The sequence below is a fragment of the Palaemon carinicauda genome, chromosome 38 (genome assembly GCF_036898095.1).
Source record: "Palaemon carinicauda isolate YSFRI2023 chromosome 38, ASM3689809v2, whole genome shotgun sequence".
NCBI lineage: Eukaryota > Metazoa > Arthropoda > Malacostraca > Decapoda > Palaemonidae > Palaemon > Palaemon carinicauda.
Genome location: NC_090762.1, coordinates 21,022,644 through 21,046,643, shown reverse-complemented (window position 1 = coordinate 21,046,643; position 24,000 = coordinate 21,022,644).

Genomic DNA, 24,000 nt, shown 5'->3' with positions numbered 1-24,000 from the left:
TACCTAAGGGCAGAGTGTAGATTCCTGTTGAATGTTAGATGAGGGCCCACGGAGGACAATCCTTACTGCTTCAGCTATTATGATCCTGCCATAGTTACTCTTCTTGTGATCAATTAGGGTTCTGTAAATTAGTTGTTTCAGGGAGCGTTTACAGTTGTGGATATCGATCTGATGTTGGTGTATTGCCCTCTGATTTCTGTAGGGCAGCATATGTCTTCGGAGAGTTATGGTAGTTTGTCCAATGTAGTCTTTTCTGTAAGCTTTACACATCTTCAGGCATAAACATTTGTATACATTTATAGATACTTCCTTCGGTCCTTTGAATGAGGTATTGTTTCTCATTACCATGGTTGCTACTACGTTGGGCTTGTTATATATCTTAAGTTGTACTCTTGGGTAAAGGGCTTTTACGTTAACACCTCGAATGATGACTTCGCAAGGTGTGGCTTTCGTCTTTATGAGCTGATCCAATGTTTAGATGGTGGTAGATAATTAATTTTTTTTCTATTCACTAGTTTCCTTTGTTGTGGGCTGTTGAGTTTTGTCAATTGGTTTTCAACAGCTGCTTCTATCTTGGTATCTGAATATCTGTTATTGGTTAGCAGTTGTCAACTCCTTTCAAAAGATATAATGGAAGCTGCCAAAGAACTATGCAACAACTTGGACATAATCTTACGGAAAGGCGATAAATCCTGTCTATGTAATCAGGAAAAAGGCAGAACATAAGGAAAAGATCAATGGAATTCCACTGGACTCCTCTAAATTCCAGCATCTGGTGAAGAATTCAAGGAGAGGATTTCAAAGCTTATAACTAGGGCCAGCAATCAACAGGACACCTTAAAATTTCCCAAAATTATAGGCAACTATGGACCGGGATACTGCTATGGTACGGTGAAAACTCATAAGGCTATCAACCCTCTAAAAGCTATCATCTCTCAGATCATATCACCTACCACCAAGATAGTGAAGATCTTAAAGGAGATACTTATCCCCTACGTACCTGGTGCCTACTCCTTGAAATTAGCAGAGGAATTCATTGACTTATTACAAGAAAAGGGACCCAAAGAAGACACTACCTCTCTCGATGTATAAAGCCTTTTCATAAATGTCCCTGTTGAGGAAACCACAAAGATAATATTAGACAAAGCATACTGCTCCAATTTAGTGCCCCTACCTTGGGCCGTCCTCACAGAGATGTTGAAGTACAATACTGTGGAAGCTCCATTTTCCTCTCTCACTGTGGACACATATTTTGTCAAATATATGGTTTAGCCATAGGATCTCTTGGGACTCTGTTTGTAAATATGTACATGGCAACTGTCAAAAATAGACCTTCAAAGAACACAAAAAGCCAAAAATATATGGATGCTATATCGATGACATAATCATCATAACGAAAACAAAAACGACACAAGAATTAGTTGACAAACTCAGGAGAAATTCCCTACTTAACGAATGGAATATAGCCAACAGAAGACTCTGCCATTTCTCGATTTCCAAGTTAAACAGCAAGATGACCAGCCCAAGACATTGGTATACACGAAATCAAATGGCATAGAAAGATGGAAGATGCTTAAACGAAATAGGTGAACGCCACAGAGTATACAAAAAGTTCGTAGAAAGTGCTTAGAAAGAATTGCATGTCGAACTAAACCGAATTTGACATTTGGTGACCAATAATGATATCCAGACACCACCACAGAAATAGCTACTAAAAGAAATTCGACGCAACAAGAGCCTACAGTAATAAAGCCACAGAAAACCCTAATCATCTACCACCATCTAAACTTTGGATGAGCTTATAGGTAGTAGGTTGGCCAGGGCACTAACCACCCGTTGAGATACTACCGCTAGAGAGTTATGGAGTCTTTTGACTAGCCAGACAGTACTACATTGGATCCTTCTCTCTGGTTACGGTTCATTTTCCCTTTGCCGACACACGCGCCGAATAGTCTGGCCTCTTCTTTACACATTCTCCTGTCCTCATACACCTGACAACACTGAAATTACCAAACAATTCTTCTTACATCACTGTAATTGTTCAGTGGCACCTTTCTTTCTGTAAGGGTAGAAGAGACTCTTTAGCTATGGTAAGCAGCTATTCTAGGAGAAGGACACTCCAAAATCAAGCCATTGTTCTCTAATCTTGTTTAGTGCCATAGCCTCTGTACCATGGTCTTCCACTGTCTTTTGGGTTAGAGTTCCCTTGCTTGAGGGTACACTTGGGCACACTGTTCTGTCTTGTTTCTCTTCCTCTTGGTTTGTTAAAGTTTTTATAGTTTATATCGGAGATATATATTTTAATCTTGTTACTCTTCTTAAAATATTTTATTTTTCTTTGTTTCCTTTCCTCACTGAGCTATTTTCCCTGTTGGAGCCCCTGGGCTCATAGCATTCTGCTTTTCCAACTAGGGTTGTAGCTTAGCAAATAATAATAATAATAATAATAATAATAATAATAATAATAATAATAATAATAATAATAATAATAATAAAAAGCCCTCCCTCGTGAGGAATCGTCAATCAAGGTATTACCCCATAAGGCCCTTACCAGAAAGTACAACTGCGAATAAATAGCGGCCATAGTATAGATGATCAGCACTGCACTCAAAAGACCAAAGGAAGTGTGTAAAAAATTAGTCTACAAACTTTTATGCCTAGAAAAGCTACCATATCTCTCCAAAGATGCATGTTGGCCCACAGAAATCAGAGGGCTATAAACCAACATTACATAGATCATGACCGGAAAACCTCCTCTGAAAGAACCAATAGATGGAACCCAGATCATTCACAATGAGAGCAACTATGATAGGCTCATGACAGCTGAAGCTGAAGAATCACCCTCTATGGGGTCTCATTGAACATTCAACAGGAATCTAAGTACACTTTACACTCAAGCATAAAGTGGTCTTGATGTAAAGTGGGTAGTAATAGAGTAGGATGCCCTTCGTCATCTGAAATCATGTACTCTTCAGCCAGAATGTTACCTCTCAGAGATGGCAAAGAGCAACAGCACTGTCGCTGCCAGGTGACCCCAGCTCCTACAAGAATCTGACAGCAAAGCGGTCTTTGCTGCCTGACGTGCAAAATGGATAGTCTCTGTAATGAAGCATGCCTGCACATTTGTTTGTGTGTGTATGTAAATATATTCAAGCATATACTGTACTTTTAATTTTCCCATAATCATAGGATCTCTGAAGTCTTTTAGTATTCTAAATTTTCCTTTTTCTTTTTCATTTTTATAGCATTTATAAGACTTTAAAATTAATTTATCATAATTTTACCTAAACCCTCATATAAAAAAGAAATTGTTATATAACGTAAACTACTAGCCACTTGATAAAACCATGGATTGTCGAAACAGGGTTGTAGTAATAGAATAAATGAATAGGAATACTCATTGTTTCTTTAACCAAAGGCTAACGCCAGACAATCTAAAAAAAAAAAAAAAAAAAAAAAAAAAAAAAAAAAAAAAAAAAACCCACGAGGATTCCAGTAGGAAACACGATGACACTAAGACAACTAACTTCAATTATTGTGTGTGTGTATATATATATATATATATATATATATATATATATATATATATATATATATATATATATATATATATATATATATATATATATATATATATATACCTGATTTGTTTGGTACAAAGATATTTTTAAAGAATTTTTTTTACACTGGTTGAAACTGATATAACGGCATTGCTATCAGAAATTAGAAAGTCAGAGTGGTTGTGTGTAGGGTAGTTGCACTCTTGTTATACCCACAAGCACGCTCCTCTGTCTCTGGTCACATTATGGAATTGTAGATATTCCTCATTTATTCATTGCACTTTTATCCAAGTAAGATAGTGGTGTTGTTAATGCATCTTCCGCAATACTAAAAGGTCTTTACTTTGCAGCATTTCATCAACCTGTAACTGCACCTGTCTTTTAGACATTTACTGTGATTTCATTCCCACTTAATTTCTTTCATCTTGCTATCCTCCCTCTAGTTTTACTTCATAGTAAAACTGTTGGGGTTTCCTCTATTTTCATCTTAAGGGTTTACTTTACGAATGCCTTATCCGGTTAACCAACTACTCTTAACTAAGCCCATATTCACCAAGATTTTAGTAAATAATCTAGTGGTTTCAGTGCCATACCGTTGGACCAAACTTTCATAAATAAAGTCTTCCTACTTCAATGTCTTTAAGTTAAAGAGACCACCACTCCATTCTGAATGATTGGTTCCAGAAGGTGGACGTCCCGCGTTTACTTCCAGACGGTTTATTTCTGTGTTTCGGGTTGTGGTGGCCTTATTAGTAACGTCTCTGCCTGGTGAACGCCAGCCGGGGGTTTCGTTAGTTTCTTTGGTCGCTGCAACCTCACCATTCTTGTGAGCTAAGGATGGGGGGAGCCTATATGTCTTTCTGCTGAGTCATCAGCAGCCACTGCTTGGCCCTCCTTGGTCCTAGCTTGAGTGGATAGGGTGCTTGGGCACTGATCATGTGTATATATGGTCAGCCTATAGGTCGTTGTACTGCTTGATAGGCTAATGTCACTGTCTCTTGCCTCTGCCATTCCTGAGCGGCCTTTCAACCTTTATAGTCTCGATTCCGAAAGCAAAATTGCACTACAGTATGTTGCAATGACGTTGAAGTAAGATTTACTCCCCCCCCCAATCCATGAAGTACCATAGTTCTGGCCTATTTTATTTCCATTTCACTAGAATTGGTTTTGTTCAAAAGTTGGTTAAGAAAAATTTTAGGAGTTGGTGGTTTCACCGAGAGCGAATTGTTTAATTGCGATGATTGTGGTATCTTTTATGTTTACGATTATTTTCTATTTAGGTAATTTGCACTTCTCTTTGATTATCGTTCCATAGATATCGTTTTAAATTTTTACAATGGAAGTTTGCTAATAAACATTTTTTAACCATTCGTTGTGACCGTACTAAAAGTTATGCAATCACATGAATCTAGCTAAGTTATCCCCTTACTCCTATAAAAGTGAATAAAGAAAATGGGTATTTACTGTTCCGATAGGCAGACTCATGTAATTAACCAGTTTCATCCCGTTATGTTTCCGATATTATGCGTATGTTCTATTTCATCAACATTTCAAATCATATACAATATTCCACAAGACTGAAGAATTCAAGTAAACAAGCCATTTCTACGGAAGTAAAAAGGGTTGATGGTCACGTACAGGAGTAGTTTGAGGTGCGTTGTAGGTATTAACCTAAGGTCTTGTGTTCGTAACATAAGTAGTGGGTTGGCTAGGGCACATGCCACCAATTGAGATACTACCGTTAGAGTTAGTTCGGGCCTTTGATTGGCCAGATCGTATAACAAGGGATCCCTCTTTCTGGTTATGGCTCATTTTCCTTTGCCTACAAATACAAATAGCCTCTGTATCATGCTCTTCCTGTCTTAAGGTAGAGTTCTCTTGCTTGAGAGTACACTTTTCTATCATATTTCTCTTCCCTTTTCATAATTTTTATCGTTTATTTATGAAAGATCTATTTTTATCGTTACCCCTCTCAAAACATCTTATTTTAATTGTTTATTACTTATCTTGTGGTTTATTCATTCCCTCATTTCCTTTCCTCACAGGGCTTTTTTTCCTTGTTGGAGCCCTTGGGCTTATAGCATTCTGCTTTTCCAACTGACATTGTAGCGTAGATAGTGATAATAATATTATACCATCTTATTGTCCTACCTGTTACATCTGAATTTACAGTGCAACTTCAAGTTCCTCTCAGATATACTTCTAGGCGCTGAAGGGCTTCCCCGGCCGAGTATGAGGGTATGGCCTATGGTCCATATTTAATAAAACCAAACCAAATACGAATAATCTTTTCTTGGAAATGGCCATCATAAAATCAGATAAATAGATTAAAGAATGTTAGTTTATACGGAACTAAAATTTTCCGTTTGAATATTCTACATAATTAAGTTATTCAAATGTCTCTACTATTGCAATATACTTGTGAGATTTACCTGCAACTAACTCCTGGTATGTTTGGAGAAGTGTATTCAAACAAAATGTTGAATTTTGAGAAATGTTGGTATTGGAACAGTCTTAACTCTATACACCCTGCGGAAGAAATAAACAATTTACATTAGTTATAAAAATCTATCAAAAATAGAAATTAATGCCTGACATTTCAAGAAATTAATTTGGTGAAACTCAATAAGACAGAATAGAAAATAACTGCAACATTAATGTAGAATAAAGGTAGAGCATATTATGAACATACATACACACAACTGAGTTTTATTTTCCTTTTTTTTTTTTAGAAAGATGAAAGACAAGAAAGAAATATACTCGATTGGTTTTGTAGTTTGTTTTCTCGGGGTTCAAATGACAATATGTTATGTTCTAAATTATATTTAATTCTTGCAATCACCCTGAAATATGGAGATTTCAGATTAAATCTTTTTTCATAACGATTCTACGAAATTATTCTCAAAGACACCAACAATGCTTTTTGATATGTACTTAAACCGTAGTCCTTTCTGATTTTTGCATTATTTCATAAGTAATGTCTAATTTCACTAGATGTTAGACCTCCTCATGAATAACGAGTTTTTCACAATTATCTAATTGAACGATTTGATATATATGTTCTTAGTTAAATACCATTCGTCAGTTTTTACATAGGATGATGTATAAGAATGACTTCAGTGTTACCCTTAATGAATAACTATTGCTTTTCTTGATGTTGTAGGTTGATACATATAACTAAGCTAAACAGCTTAACTCATTTCCTTCAATATTCCATTTTGACACTAATATTTCTTACCTTTCAGGAGAGTTTGAATGTAAACTTATCCTCAACACTTATCATGAATCTGGACAAAAATATGGGAATCAACAGAGGGGATAGAACAGAATTTCACCAAATAAATTTTATTACATCGTAATCATCTCCTCCTACGCCTATTGACGTAAAGACAAGTCAAGAATGAATGGACTGAAATAAATGAAAATGAGGGCCATGCAAACATAAAATTAAAATTTTATTATAATAAATCAGTCTTCCAGATATAGTTGTTTCTCTAGGGTATGTTCTCAACTGATTGGAATCTTATCGATGTTGAAAACATTTAATAAAACACTTGATGGAGAGAACTGCATTTTACTTCGACATTGCAATAACATAAGTAATATTCGACCATACATAAAACTCTCAATACTTTATTTGAATATACTCTATTAATGAAATAAGGTCGTTTCCTAAAGACATAAACATCACGAAACTTCAAATTATAATTATTTTCCAGGGTATGAACGACTGAAAAATGTAATTTGATAGTATTGAAGCTTAATCATTTCAATATAAATTAAAATTAAGGCTACTCATACTCATTTAAACATAAATAAAAATTCTGTATATCCTTTGACACATATCACAGTTTCTTTTACCATTAGAGCACATGTAAACTGGTATAACGATATTCTTACCAGTTGCCTTTATTCACCTTTACCTATATACGACAGAACAATTATCCCTCTCACCTATTCTTTTGGAACCATGCTCTTATATAGGTATACCTTACAAAGCCTGGTCAGCCTCTCAATCATGCTATCAATGAACTCAAACTAAGCACATACAAAGTGTTTGATGCCAGGTCTCTGATAAAGATGAACAAGTGACATTGAGGGTATAAATCTTACGTCTTCTCTTTGCTGCTGTTAAAGACGTATGAGTGGTCTTGAAGATATAAATTTTAAGTCTTCTCTTTGCTTCTGTTAAAGATGTATGAGTGGTCTTGAGGATATAAATCTTACGTCTTCTCTTTGCTTCTGTTAAAGACGTATGAGTGGTCTTGAAGATATAAATTTTAAGTCTTCTCTTTGCTTCTGTTAAAGATGTACGAGTGGTCTTGAGGGTATAAATCTTATGTCTTCTCTTTGCTTCTGTTAAAGATGTACGAGTGAACTTGAGGGTATAAATCTCAAGTCTTCTCTTAGTTTCAACAATTTCCATGGGGACTTCCTTTGAGGACTTGGATGGAAGAAGTAATCACCAGGCATCACCATAAAGCATGAAACGGCTCAGTGCAAGATCACGACTGGGGACCATCAGGAACTTACACAGGCTTAAATGTTTGTGACATGATATCAATGAAGTTCAACAAGGTATGTCACTGCTCTGCTCTAACAACTTTCTAGTGTACAGGATTTGTTTTGTTATTCTTTTCTATCTAAAGTTTGATTCAATTCAAGTTTTCAGTTTTACATCACTTGAACAAGACTCAACTTTAGCCAAAATGGCTCTTGTGCCACAAAATAGTTTAGGGTTAGCTGCATGACTGCCTGTCCCTGTTATCTGGAAAATTTGTTTCTTTTTTCAGTAATCATGACCTTACGATGAGCTACACAGCCTTTCCCCAATTGACTGCATCTTATCTGACAGCATCCTGCAAGGAAAGAAATCCAGTGATTCTTTTGGAAATTACACTTTAAGAAGTAGAATTTGCTCAATAACTTCTCATACAATGAAGTCTCCGAGCTTCTTCAACCTTAAGAAAAAAGCCCTTGATGGAAATTTAGACACTAACGACTTGTACATTGCAGGGTTTACATTAATTTTAACATTTTACGTTATTGAAATATAACACCCTAACAAAGAAATGTTAAGGGGAAATGTTCAAGGCCATACATGCAATTTTTATGAAGGACATAAAGCTAAGATTAAAAGATTCTTAAATTATACATAAGAATTGAAAAAAAAAATTGCTTAAGTTATAATAGCAACAAACAAACAAACAAACAAAAAACACACACAAACGCATATATATATATATATATATATATATATATATATATATATATATATATATATATATATATATATATATATACTGTATATATATATATATATATATATATATATATATATATATATGTATATATATATATATATATATATATATATATATATATATATATATATATATATATATATATATATATACATACACGTAAGGATAAGTTAAAACCACATTTATGGTTTTCCATTCAATAGTTGGTGTTAACGTTTGTTGAATCCGTTTTTATCGATGATGCTTCGTCAGTGCTACATTGGTTGTATGATGGAATTACTTCTTAATGTAAAGGCTATGGTGGTGCAAATTAGAATTACAAAAATATTTGGGGGCTCCAATATTAAGTAACAAATATTGAAAAAAAAAAAAAAAAAATGAAATGGGAAATTTCAAAATGAATTTTGAAATACAAGAATGATTTTTCCCAAGGTTTCACAAAACCTCATGAATGGTCTCACAGGATTCCCCTTCTTCGCCAAAGCTTATGGTTCCAATCTTGCAACAGGACTGATGTTGGTTCTTCAGGAATGTTATCGCTTTGTCCAAAGCAGACTAAACTGCAAGGCTTAGCTGCCCCTTCTGAAAATATATACAGGTGTATTTATAAACTGCATTGATCTCAGATTCAATTCCCTTTAGAGTGGTGGTGTTCCTTATGACAAGCTGTGGTCTCACTGTTCCTGCTTTTCCTCTACAATGAAGTGGTTTCTGTACTCCCTCAAGGCCATCCAAGTAGTTTCGGTTCTTTTTCCGATAAAAGTTCACAGTTGCAAAGGGATTGATGTGGCGTTTTCAATGCTGGTCTTACTGTAACTTGTGCAACACAGCCATATACCATGAGGCATACTAGCTCCCTCTTGCAAACTACATTGATCTTCAAATCAAGTTCCTTTGGAACGGCATCACTCCTCACAATAGCTTGTAGTTTGAGGTCTAGAAAATTATCTTTGCAATGCAGTATCTTATGCATTTAAACCTAGGATATCCATGCCTTGCCATTTATAAAAACAGTATTTGGGTATGTTACTTTACCTTTACAATTATAGGAATATATAATATATAACATTTTCGTAGACATTTCTACGGACAAACTAACTCCAGTTAGGATCCAATATAAGACGAAAACTGCATTTACATTTTTCCACTTGATATTTTGTGCAGATACGTTTCAAATAAATTTGATTTCCGCGACTCTTCATCAGGACTACACTGGTTGAATGATACAATTACACCTAAATATAAAAATCTATAACAATAAAATATCAAAATACAAATATTTGGAAACTTCAAAATTGATTAATAAGTACTGTTAAATGAAAACTTTAGGATTCTTTGAAATGAGAAATTTCAAGATTAATTTTGAAATATACAAATGATTTTTCACAAGGCTTCACAGAATTTCACGACCAATCTCACAAGGCACCCCCTCTCTTCTGAAGCTTACATTTCTAATTTTGCAACGATATTGATGCCGGTTCTTTAGGAATGTTATCTCTTGTCCAAAGAAGTCTATATTGTGAGGCTTACTTGCTCCGTCAGAAAATCTACATTTGTAAAATGTGTGGACCCAGATTTAATTCCATTTGGAGCAGTGGTGTTCCTTATGAAAAGATGTAATCTCGCGGTTCCTGCATTTTTCTGTGTGGAGTTGACTGCAAAACCGAGAAAAGTCAAGAACAAATATGAGTGCAATCTACTCCTCCATCCCTTCCACCTCAGCTGCTTTTGGCAATTTCTGCAATGTATCCAGGTCATTTTGCTTTCTTCTCAAATGGAGCTCAATATTCCAGAGTTGCAAAGGAATTAATGTGGCATTTTGAAACCAAGAGACTACAAGTCGTTGTGAAAAGTGATGTCATTTTCAAAGGAACTGGAATAGGGCACCAGGGAAGTTTGCCAGTCTAGATATTTGAGAGGCTAGTAAGCCTTAACAGCTAGGCAGCATTGCACAAGTACGACCAGATTTGAGATATCATGATGTAAATGGGATGGGGTAATATCATTCATCACAGAGGACGTTATGTAATGTTTTCATTATTCATATTTTGTGTACTACTTTGTTTATATGTATGAATCAATAGATAGTATTGATTTATACATGTTAATTAGTATATTAAGGGTTTGAATTATCGTCATACAGATATAAATAGTCATAATGACAATAAGGCCAAAACTAAATATATCCTCATACTTCTAGAACAGTATCATATAATCGAAGGAGTGTCAAGAGTATTGTAGAAGTTACAAGAATATTAGTACTATCTGACTTTGTATATAAAATAACCAAGTAGGCTCACAGAATTAGTTGAATGCAGTTTCTTAGATCAATTCTATAAAGTTTTTCACAAGTAAATAGTTTTTATTCAAAACATTTCAAAACCTAATACATTTTGCTTGGATATTGGAGAGGTCATAAAAGATTTTGTACTGCATATGCATACTTTTAGTGAGTAGTTTCACTGTTTAATAGGATCTCTTCCCACAATATAGATTCCAACCTGGTAATTACTGAAAATATACATATGGAAAGTCCACAGATTGTGCATTTAATGAAGCTTAAATTTAAAAATCATAGTACTGTAGTGTTTTATTCTTCAGGTTAAGAATTCAGTTGGAAAATAAAACGGGACAATATGATTTTTTTTCTAACCTTATCCCGTAGTAAAAACAGTTCACTGCAGCTATATTACTTTAAAATCCCTTTAAAACACGATTAAAGAGATTATCAGAGAGAAAAACTCTCGGAATATCTCTCCAAAACATAAGGCTACTTCAATAAATGTTTGGAATCAATCTTAGGAATATTCCCGAATTACATGAAATTAGATACTAACAGGATATACAGTAATCCAAAATATCACCTAACCCTGAATAAATGGTAATTGATGCTGAAGACACCCCTGTGTTTCCTTCAATGGATAACAACTTGTATCAAGAATGGTACTAAAAATATTGATGAGCAGGCTGAAACTGATATTTAACCCAAGGTTGATTCAGTTATAAACCTTTTTGAAGCCTGAACAGTTGCAAAGAAAATGAGTGACAATAAGGCATTCCTGAGTAGCACAGGTAATTCACACATTGCCAACGAAGCCCTTGATAAATAACCAGTTTGTTGGCTTCAGATATCAAGTTCACGAATGTTTCATGAATGCAGAGGCTACAAAGAGAGACAGCTTGTCAGAAGTTCTGCCAAGTTCCACAGCTTCCATCATTTTTATCACAAAAATCATTCTTCTTATGGGGTCTGATTCATCAACTGGATCTTATCTGTCTACCAAAGTACAGTTAAAATTATAGACCAGAAGCAAATGGCGAGTACATTTTCTCAAATTGATGAAGAAAATGCACTTGAAAGGTCCAACTAGCAGCTGAAAAGGCCCGGCTTGAGCAAGAGGTGGGAAAAGGCATGAAAAGAACGACTTGAGCTTTAGCTGGAAAGAGATAACAAACAAACAAATGAGAAAATAGTTACGATGGCCAATGAGATGACTCAAGGTAGTGCAAGAGATAATATTCTTGCCGAAGAATATGGAGAGAACCAACCAAACTGGATGATATAACATACACTAGATCCATTAAAGTATCAATATATGAATTTATCTGCTACAGCTTTTGAACTTTAGATAAAGAGCACCCCAACTGAATAGCATGAGCCAGGTCAGATGAGATCCACCTGAGGTTTATCTTCTAAAAAAGACCCCTCTTCATGGATTATCTACAGTCAAATCTTCCCAATTTCTAAAAAAGAGCTCCTTTTACTGGGGTAATCTTCCACCAAGAAATGTTACCCCATCTATGGAAGCCATAACTAAGTCAACAGCTACATTTGCCTTCCAATAGAACAGATATTATATGTATGCATCTATTCCGGAACAGACACTAACAGTACACTACAAAATATCTGAGTAAGAAACTTGTACAATTTCATGTAAAATGGCCAATTCTATGTTGCTTCCTACACACAACTTATCAAAATTCACTAGTGACTAATGTAACTTAGTTGTCATTAATTTCTAAATTATTTAAATTTTTAGATTTTTAATGTTAAGTATAGAAGTGTTGTATTCTTTCTTTATTAGCTTTTTGTCTCCTCACCGGTGGCTATCTTGGTATTTATTATTGGCTAACGACTGTTTTATATTTTCAAGTTGTGTTGGTTATGTGGCGGGGCTCCTTCATTATCCGAGGTATGGAGGTTTACGTTTGGAGGAGTTTGCCTCAGAATGTTTCTGAGCCTCCAACCTTGAAGGGCCCGACAATTGCTGTTGGAACTATATTTATTCCTCGCCACATTGCAGAGCTACGTTGTGAAGCTATTTAGCTTTTTGGATATCCTTACTCTGCAGCAAAGACCTATTATTCTGCATTTTGTGTACTGCCCTTGGTTCAGTAAAAGCTACCTCTCTGTCCCAAGGTAATAGTAATTATACCTGTATTTATTTATCGAGGTCACGACCTGTGATCCTCTGCTGATGTCATTAGTGGAGCTTGTGAAAGCCTTTCAATCAAGCCAGCCATCACCAACTTGTTAGGGATATTTAGATTGTATTTGTTAGGATATTCTTATTTTTCGCTTGCCTCCTCCTTTCTGGACCCTCTCCCCTTTTAGTATGTATGTATTGATGACCTTTTTTTAATCGTGTAATTGTTTTCTTTTGCAGGGAGTTTAAGATTGAGTGTTTCTCATTAATTATTGTATTGTTGAGGTTCAGGTGTTATTTCTATCTGAAACTTATGTATTAAAATTAAGTATATTTTTGTGGTATTTTCTTTTTCCCCTTAAACTGACTTTGCACTCTTATTGAAATTGAATACTATTCCACCTTTTGTGGACTTACTATGGTATTTTGGTGTATACTATTTGATAACAGTTTAGTGTTTTGCGTGGTGGTCAAGCCAGCCATCACACTATATTCCATTCCTATCCTTCATTAAGGGTTCCAATGTGATGCTGACAGACTTCATAATTTGGATCAGTATGCTGAAGGGGATCATAAAGTTCTGATAAAAGCCTGTCTCTCATGGAATGGCCTGAAGGATACAAGAAAGCTATGCCTCTGTTACCGGAGGAATACGGAGATCCATATAAAATGCCAACAGCATATGTTAAGAAGTTCCTCCAGTGGCTGAAGATCATAAATGATGACTCTTAAGATAAAGAAGTTGTTAAAGGTTCTTGCTAGAATGTGAGGTCGTTATGCAAAGGCTTTTAGGTATTGATGTATTCAAGCAAATTCCCAACATGAAGGCTATTGCTGGTAAACTGATCTCTTACACTTAAAATAAATGGTATCTAAATCAAGAAGGGCAAGGTAATATCTGAAGATTTAGTGAAGTTTGTAAAAAATTTAGCAGAATTAGCATACAATACTACTTTCAGCGGACAAGAAAGGAAAGCTGACCAACATACAACTAAAGTAGGTAAGCCTTTCCAATTCTTAAAGAAGCAATATACGTGATCCTTTACACAATCATACAGAATTGTCCCAAGTGTAAAGGATATCATGGCCAGGAGGAGAGTTCTGAATTTTCAAGGAAGGCAACAAACGGCAAAATACAACTACTGAAGAACAAAGGATTTGGCTTTGGCTGCCTTAGCTATAATCATACTGTAAAGGGATGTACAAAGAACACTTTTCAGTAAATGTCTGAGGAGACATCCAAATTGCCTGTATGTAGATAATTTTCGGTGATGGAAAGGAAACCAAATAGTCTCCTGGCACAAAGACACTGCTAAAGTTTCATCTAGGGCTTGTGCTACAACCGAGTTAAAAGTTAGTACAGTGTTAACTGTCATATAGCCAGTGAAGGTATGGCAGGGTGATAACAATGAAATTGAAGTTTACGGCTTTTATGATATCCAATGGGTGTTTTATGGCTGAAAAGTCACAGGAAAAGCTGAATACAGATTTAATAAATCAAATTAATCTTTCAAACACTGCATGAAGCAGGCTACAAACAGTCCGCTGTCATCCAAGATCTAGTGGTGATGAACATCAATGACAAACATCCTGTCTGTTTGCCAAAGACACTTGTCCTAAATGAAAGTTCAGTCTCTCATAATCTGATGCTGAGAGACGATATTCTATTTTGCCAGTCATACCTCCAAGGTATAAACCCTCTGTGAAAAGTAGACTTCTTATTTGCAGTAAATACCCACCAGCACTTCAACCAATCTGTCAAGCCAGTGAAGGATAATGGATCATTATCAGTGCAACTCAAGCATGTTTGGACTGTCAATGGACCAGTGTAAGTTACAGTCAATGAAAACAAAAAAAGTACTTACAGTAGGATATTAAACTGGGAAGTGAAGTCAGTAAAAGAAAGCATGATCCCAGCTGCAGTCATCAAGATGCTCGAAATGGATTCAAGTGAAAAAGGTGAAGGAAGTGATATGGAAGAAAGAGGGTACTCAAGGACTAGAAGTTCAAAACTTTGGTGGAAAAGCAATTAAATTTTACAAATGGACATTCTGAAATTCCTTTGCCATTCAGGGAATATACCTAAGTAGATGTCAGTAACAAATTTTAATCCATGTAGAGATCGGAGTGGCAAATCAATTAATTGCAGCAAAATAAAAAGTACTAATGAAATTATGTTACATTTTTGGAAAAGTTGCTGAAGAAAAGATATGTACAATAGGCATCACCAGATGCGGTCCACACAAGAAGGCACTATATGGTATTCAATCCCCCACCCCCATGGAGTTTACCAACCAAAGAAATAAAACAAAATAAGAGTAGTATTTTACTGCAGTCTAATTCAATAGATATTCTCTTAATGACCAGTATCTACTAGTTATGATGCTACAAACGCTCTAGTTGTTGTGTTAACGAAGTTTAGAGGAGAGGAAAGTGTATTAATGGGCGACATGGAGCCTTGTTCTACCAAGTAAAGTCCCTGAATAACAGGTCTGATAGTGACTTGCAGCAATAACTACAAGTATACTGTACTAGGTGACTGTATATATATTTGGAACATTCTCGTCTTCTAATGTTGCCAACTTTGTTCTCAAGAAAACAGCATATCGGGCTGAGAAGGAATATGGATCACTAGTGGCCAATACTAAGAGGAGAAATTTAATTGTAGAGATAGCTTAAGAGTTGGTCAAAGACCTTGTAGTAGCCACTTAATAAGAAGGACTTCATCTTACCAAGTTTACGTTTGGCAGCAGAGAGGGCCTTGAAGCTATTCCAGATGAAGGGAGATCGATCACCTGAGGTTCAAGCGTGTAACCTAGAGAAAGCTTCCTAGTATCGAAGGCCTTAGTGATACAATGGCATGGGGAGAAACGATATCTTTGCGTAAAGTGACTTCAGCTGTATCTTCAATGTTTGACCCTTTTGATTTAGTTGCCCCATTCCTTTTAACAACAAAGAAGATACTGCAAGACTCGTGTCAAGAAGAGGGACATGGATGGGATGACAGCATAACCAAGGCCTACCAGCAGCAATGGAAAAACAAAAGGTTCTAGACCTACAATTGATTTTTGAATGACATACTAGCAGATGCATGTTACCCATTTACTTTGGGCAAATTAATTTCGGTCAGCTCCCTGGGTTTTGTGATGGAAGTCAAATAGGCTATGAGGTGGCTGTAGATATCAGACTATCAGAAGGTGAAAGGATAAACACATCACTTCTGATAGGAAACTCAAGAGCAATACCATTCAAATCTATAACGATACCAAGACTGGAGCTTACAGTAGCAATGAATATGGCACTCGTGTTGATAGGGTTACTTATTACAAAGACTCTACAACAGAACTAAACTTCATCAACAGTAAAAGGAAAAGATTTCATACGCTTAAGGCTAACCAGAAAAAGGTATTGGCGAGTACTCAAATCCCAACATAATACATAAACATCAAAGACAACCAAGCTAGCAGATAACAAGCTGTAATTTTAAGGGCCGGATTTCCTATTTATAGACAAATCTATTTGGCCACAAGACACCTCTCATTTAGTTTAAAAGGATGATCCTGAAGCGAGGTTTGCCGTATCAGTAGATTTTGAAGAATCTGACAATGCTAAAAGTAAACTGTTTGACTCTTCTTCTTCTTCTTCTTTTTTTTTTCTTTTTTTTTTCTTCCTTCTAGGCATATACTCTAATGGTAACATGGTACAGAAGATTCTTAAGTCTTTTTAAGTCAAAATCTGTACGTGGGGATCCACAGGATATTCATGGATTCGAAAAAACAGGAGTAGCCATCAACTGCAGACAAGAAATTTTCAAAATCGAAGCATCTATAGAATAAAATAGGCTCACGGGGCTGAGAGTGCCAGCAACTAAATAAAATACATGAGCTTAACCTTCTCATTGATCCAGAGACTGGTCTTCGGTGTAATGGAGGATGAATTCAGGTAGCTAAAATTTTCCAATACATAAAGCACCAAATTATTTGTCCAAGAAGAGGTCAAATGAAAAAAAAAAATCATTAAAGACATTCACCAATGTATTTCCCATGCTAGAAGAAACCACGTCATGGCTGCACTACAAGATCAAGTAGTTTGGCTATTAATGGGTACACAGGTGTCAGAAATGTATCGTCTCAATGTAGTATCTACAGGAAAACGTAGGACCTCTCACGGAGGGCATGAACTACGTTCTGATCATGTGATCCCAGCTCCTACCTTTACTAATACCTGTGTGGATTATTTTGGTCCTCACATATTCAAAGAAGCTGGAAAATAATTAAAAGCGTGCGGGATCCTATTTTTTCTCCTTACATCATGTGCAGTCCACCTAGAAATAGCAAAATTATTGGACGGTGATGCTTTCATGAATGCCCAAAGACAGTTCATAAGCAAGAATGGTAACAAAGTTGATAAGTGACTATGGAAAAAAAAATTCAAAGGTGCAGAGAGAGAGAGAGAGAGAGAGAGAGAGAGAGAGAGAGAGAGAGAGAGAGAGAGAGAGAGAGAGAGAGAGAGAGAGAGAGAGAGAGAGAGCCGGCCTACAACATACTATGAAACCTACAATATCTTCACCACCTGGACAGACTTAAGAACTAGAGATCTACGCTGGAAAGGGATGGAAACATGGAAATCTTGGCCAATATAGTCTTGTCCACGGGGAGGAAGGAGTACTTGGTCAACCTTCAATAATGCCAAAAGAGACATACGTGAAAGGAAAACCTCCAGACTGATGTGCTTATTGCCGATAAAAATCATACAAGGAACAAATGGAGATTTAGACAGGAGACCAAGATTCACCCGGATAAGGACAAAACCACACGCATAATTATACTTCAAACTACAGACAATTAACATAGTATACCCATATATAAATTGGTCAAACTTATCTCAAAGATCCGCAACTTTGGCCTTAAAGATATTAGACACTGTTGCATTGGCATCACTATTATTGTTTAGGGATAAACCAACAATCGAGAGATAAAATTAATTTACAAGGCCAGCTATGTAGATGCCTCTCATCATGCCACATAATATGATATATGTCATAATGTAAACGGGGTAATGTCCCTATACTGGGTAATATCAATCACCCAGAAGACTTTATGTAATGTTTTCATTATTCATATTTTGTGTCGTACTTTTTTATATGTATGAATTATGAATTAGAAGTGTTTATATATGTTAACTACGATATTATGGATTGGAATTATCAAAAACAGTTACAAACAGGCATACTGGCAGTAACTAAAACAGCAGCAAATAATCGAGTGAGTGACAGATTATTATAGACGTTACTTGAATATATCATTGCTATCTGAATGGGCATATAAAACTGACCAAGTTGACTCACAGAGTTAACTGTTTACAGTTTCTCGGAGCAATTTTACAGTGTCTTACAAGAAAATATTTATAATTTTAAGCATTTCAAAGTCTAGCGCAGTTTGTTTGAATATATTCAATGTATAATCTTTGAATACTGGATAAGAGACAAAAGACTTTTTACCACACATACATAGTTTTAGTGAGTTTTTAATAGGATGTCAGTGCACAATTTATTTAAACACACACACTCACATATATATATATATATATATATATATATATATATATATATATATATATATATATATATATATATATATATATATAATTTTTCAGTCATCTTAGTGTTGTCAGGTGTATGAAGTAAGAGGAGATCGTGTAAAGAATAAGCCACACTATTTGGTCTATGTGCATCGTAAGCAAAGGAAAAATTAGACGAAAGCAGAGAGGGATCCAGTGTAGTGATATCTAACCTGTCAAAGGACCTAACAATTCTAGCTATGGCCAACCCATATATACATATACAGTATATTATATTATATTATATTACATTACATATATATATATATATATATATATATATATATATATATATATATATATATATATATATATATATATATATACATGATGCCCTTCGCGTCAATAGGCGTTGATATATATATACATATATATATATATATATATATATATATATATATATATATATATATATATATATATATATATACATATAATATATGATGCCCTTTGCGTCAATAGGCATAGGATATATATATATATATATATATATATATATATATATATATATATATATATATATATATATATAAAAAATCATCATCATCTCCTCCTACGCCTATTGACGCAAAGGGCATTAGTCAGATTTCGCCAGTCGTCTCTATCTATGGTTTCTTGGTTGAACCACTAGAGGTTCCTTCTTCCTTATTAAGTGGAATCATAAAGTTCAGTTGAATTAATGGCCATAAACAAATGCAACGAAATTCTGCCTGATCAAAACCTATAGGAGAATTCTTTTATGGATACAACTTAAGCAACGTATGAATGCTAAGAATATTCAAGTATAAATTTCACCTAGATATTATACAGTAAAAATACACAAACCTCATACCTCATAATCATTGGTGACCTGCTGAAGAGACCAGCACAAATCTCCTCAACTTCATGCAGTCATATTTTATAAATGGCAGAAATCGGTCACGTGCAGGAGTTGGTCGTTTATTATTAAACAATTATTGAAATTGAAACTTGGAAGAAAGCAACGAGAGAGAGAGAGAGAGAGAGAGAGAGAGAGAGAGAGAGAGAGAGAGAGAGAGTGTGTGTGTAATTAAGAAGGAAATGAACCATTTCTATAAGTCCCCCACATTACCTCTGCTGTAAACAAACTATAAAAAAACAGATCAATACCAACAAGACCTTGATAAGTAGCCTTAGAAAACAAACAAACTAACCTAACAGTTATCCCCCATTAAACAAAGCAGATAAACAAACCAAATTAAACGAGATAAACAAACCATAAACAACATATGAATAAAGTAAACGAAAACTAACTTTATTGTGATAAAGAGACGACTGAAATGGCCAAAACGAACCAAGGACAACTTCAATGCCTCAAACCAGTAACTGCGTCATCGTCGTCGTCTGTAGCACACAGGTCTGTCTGTCCACTTGGGAATTGTCTGAGAGCCTCTGTCCCGACGCCCCATTACGCCAGAGTTTATCGCTGCCGGTGAGGGCGTTCGTTGGCTTAAACACTTCAAGGGCTGTTGCGTCTTGTGTTGGCATTGAATGCCTATACGGGAAACACAATGGCTACTACCTTACTCGGGCTGGCAGCTGAAACGCATAAATAGAAGTAGAAGGCGAATGTCGCCATCTAAAGACACGTCTATGGGGGCCGTTCACTATGGTCTAAAGACCGATTTCTCCTCTTGATTCCAAAACCTTTGGGAGGCGCAAACACCTTTTAGGGCCACTGGTGCGTGTGGTCGGTCAAAGAGAGGATTTGCTTTAATCAAATGTTATGTTTTGTCAATTAGCTCTTGCCTGTAGTTCTCTGAGGACTAGAAGACACTGTTTTCAACATACAAAAATAGGTAAACACGTGGAAGAGATTGCTTGATAAGTATAACAGAAAATCAAGGAAATTCAATCATACACTGTTAATAAAACCGTAATTTTAATCAGAAATTCTCCGTAAAAATATACTGTTCTCAGCCGTATTTTAGCAAAAATGCAGGTGACTGTAATTTTACCTTACCTTTTTATTATCTTTTACGGGTTGGTGACCGTAATATCAATCCTTTACGTCAATATATCTGTTTTTAAAACTAAAAATCCTGGAGAATGATTGTTGCCAGGCATTTACCGTTTTTTAATACAAACTTTTAACAATGTACATAAGAAAATCTCGATACTGTTTGAGAATGGCCATATAGAGAAAGATATTAACAGCTTTGCATTAACAATTAGAAAAAAATGTTTGCATAAGTGCTAAAATTAAACCGGCATTATTAGTGATTGTATATTTACAGGACAAAGCATGATACATAAGAGGAAATTTTTTCTTTATAAATGAAAGGTTCCGTGGTCAAAAAATAGGTATTCGGTTTTCAATATGTTGCAAAGAACGGAGAGGAATAGACTATCACATAATCAAGTCATGCTGATGATAAAGATTATCATATTTAAAAGCCTCTAAGCCTTTTTATATCTAATGGAAACCGAAAAGTTTTGGATAGTGAAGAGATGGTGATTTTGGAAAACAAAAATGTGGTAAAATCTCGAGTTCGCTGCTGATTGTACTAAGACTGAAACTTATTATAAATTCAAATATGTAGAATCCAAATTTCTGAGAGTTAAAATGATAAAACTGAATGGTATCTATACTTGTCAGATAAGTTGACACCAGCAGTTTCAGAGTCATGTCATTTGAACCAAATCTATGATTAAGCAAAAGAGATTCCTCTTTTAAAAGAGAAATGAATGAGTTGAAACAAGAACGACATTATATTTGCAGGCTAGTAAATATGATTTTTTTTTATTAAAAAACTAGATATACAGTGAAAAAATATGTTTCTGCAAAGATAATTAACCTGCAGAAGTGATGACATTTTGTAGGGTAATCCAAAATATATTAAAGCAACATTTTAAACTTATTATTATTATAATTTGCTAAGCTACAACCCTAGTTTTTAAGCAGGATGCTATAAGCCCAGGGGCTCCAACAGGGAAAATAGCCCAGCGAGGAAAGGAAACAAGGAAAAATCCAATATTTTAAGAACAGTAAAATTAAAACATAAATATAACTATAAAAACTTTAACAAAAGAGAAAGAGAAATAAGATGGAATAGTGTGCCCGAGTGTACCCTCAAGCAAGAGAACTCTAACCCAAAACAGTAGAAGACCATGGTACAGAGGCTATGTCACTACCCAAGACAAGAAAACAAGGGTTTGATTTTGGAGTGTCCTTCTCCTAGAAGGTCAATAAATTTTTTATCGGAAAAATCTCATTCCACATCTTCTATAGCAAAGTTTAAGGTATAATTAGAAAAATTTGGACTTCCAACCATTTCTACTATAATTTGCATCAGTTTCGTGGCTCCTTTTTATTCCTCAATAAATCTTTATCATCCTTAAATGCCTTAGTATTATGAAACGATATATACGAATAAAATGTTCACACCTTAATTGATTGATTGGTTGATTTGAGGTTTTCTGGCAATTAACTGGTTAAGCTGGAGAAGTTGTACACAGCCAATGTTGCTGATCTCAAAGTTACGTCAACAGTTACAAAGTGGAGAATAAAGACTACAAAAGAATAAAATCGTTATTAGAAAGGTATAAATATTATTTCTGGAACACTCACGAGAGATAACAGAACCATAAGAACGCAGATACCGGAATGAAAAAAAAATGCAAAATTATCATATGAGAGATAAGCCATATGTGGAATTATAGGTACCTAAATTGATAAAAGAAAAAAAAAAAAAATGTTCGAAAAGTAGGGTAACCAATTGTGGTATTTTTTTTTTTTAAAATCAAGAAAACAAATTGACCCCACAATCATAGTTTTTTATGTCCGCCAGTAAAAAATACAAAAGACGTTACCCAACTGACGCTACTTTGGCACTAAGGTAAATTTGTTTAGAAGTTGTGCTGTTTATCATTCCCTAGCTAATATATATATATATATATATATATATATATATTATATATATATATATATATATATATATATATATATATATATATATATATAATTTATTTGTAGGGAGTGTGTTAAGTGTTTCTTTTAGGGATGTCTTCAACAATTATTTTTTTATCAATCTTTTGAAAATTCATTGCAGTTTCTGTAGCGGAAATTTCTCTCACGTCGTTTATAGTTTTAAGGCAATCATTAATTTCAAATCCACTATTTTAAGGAGTCAGTTCTTATTCAAAAAATTAACCCTATAAGTCCTTTCAAATATTCAGTCCTCCACAATTCCATTAGTTTTCCTATGAACAAAAGGAACAGTTGATTATTACTGTAGTTTATACCTGTTAAGTGATGACAGACTTCTTATACCAAGGCTCTATTTTTCTTCTCCGTATCCTTTGCATATAAACATACCGATTATGTAGGCTATATACACTTAATACATAGCCTAACCATGAATATCCTGTGTAGAGCTCTTGTATGTTCCCGTGGTAAACAGCCTTTCCAGGGGAAGAAATGCAAAGCACCAGTGAAAGGCGACCATGAAAAGCTAAGAGTTATAAACTGAGGCTATAAAGAAAACACAATCTAACAACCTGTTGTTAGCACCCGAGCGGCAACCTCGTTGTCGTCCTAGTGTGCCTCGCCTTCCATAGATGGCGTGAGCTGTACCTTCCCACGGATTTCATTCACTGCCCCACCACGAGTGTTGATGAGTGTAATTATGAGATTTATGAGTGGAGCAAAGAAAAAAAATCTGTTTTAAAATATTCACAGGCCAGCCAGATTAGCAGACGTGGCTGGCCGAAGGAAGGCAAAAGGTTGAAGAATTTTCCCCCCTTTCCCCACCTGGTGGGGGTACTCGAAAGTACTAAGGTATTTCTTTTTTTCTTTTTATTCTTTTTCACTTTCATGCGAGGATGAAATGTTGATTTTATAGTTTTATCTTAAACTTTTCCCTTCTAGGAATGTACTCGTGATGGATTTCCGTATGTATTTTTCCTCTTTTATTTACATTGCGCAATGCCGTGTTTCGATATACAAGGTACTTGTAAGAAAGGCCTCTGCTGTCCTCTGTGCATAATTTAGAAGTATGTGGTCTGGCTTTTCTTTCTGGGCTTGGGACCTTCACTCCCCCTCTACCCATCCTGCCAGACGCATTTACCCATAGTACTAGGATGATGGGTTTTAATAAAACAAGGCCAAGA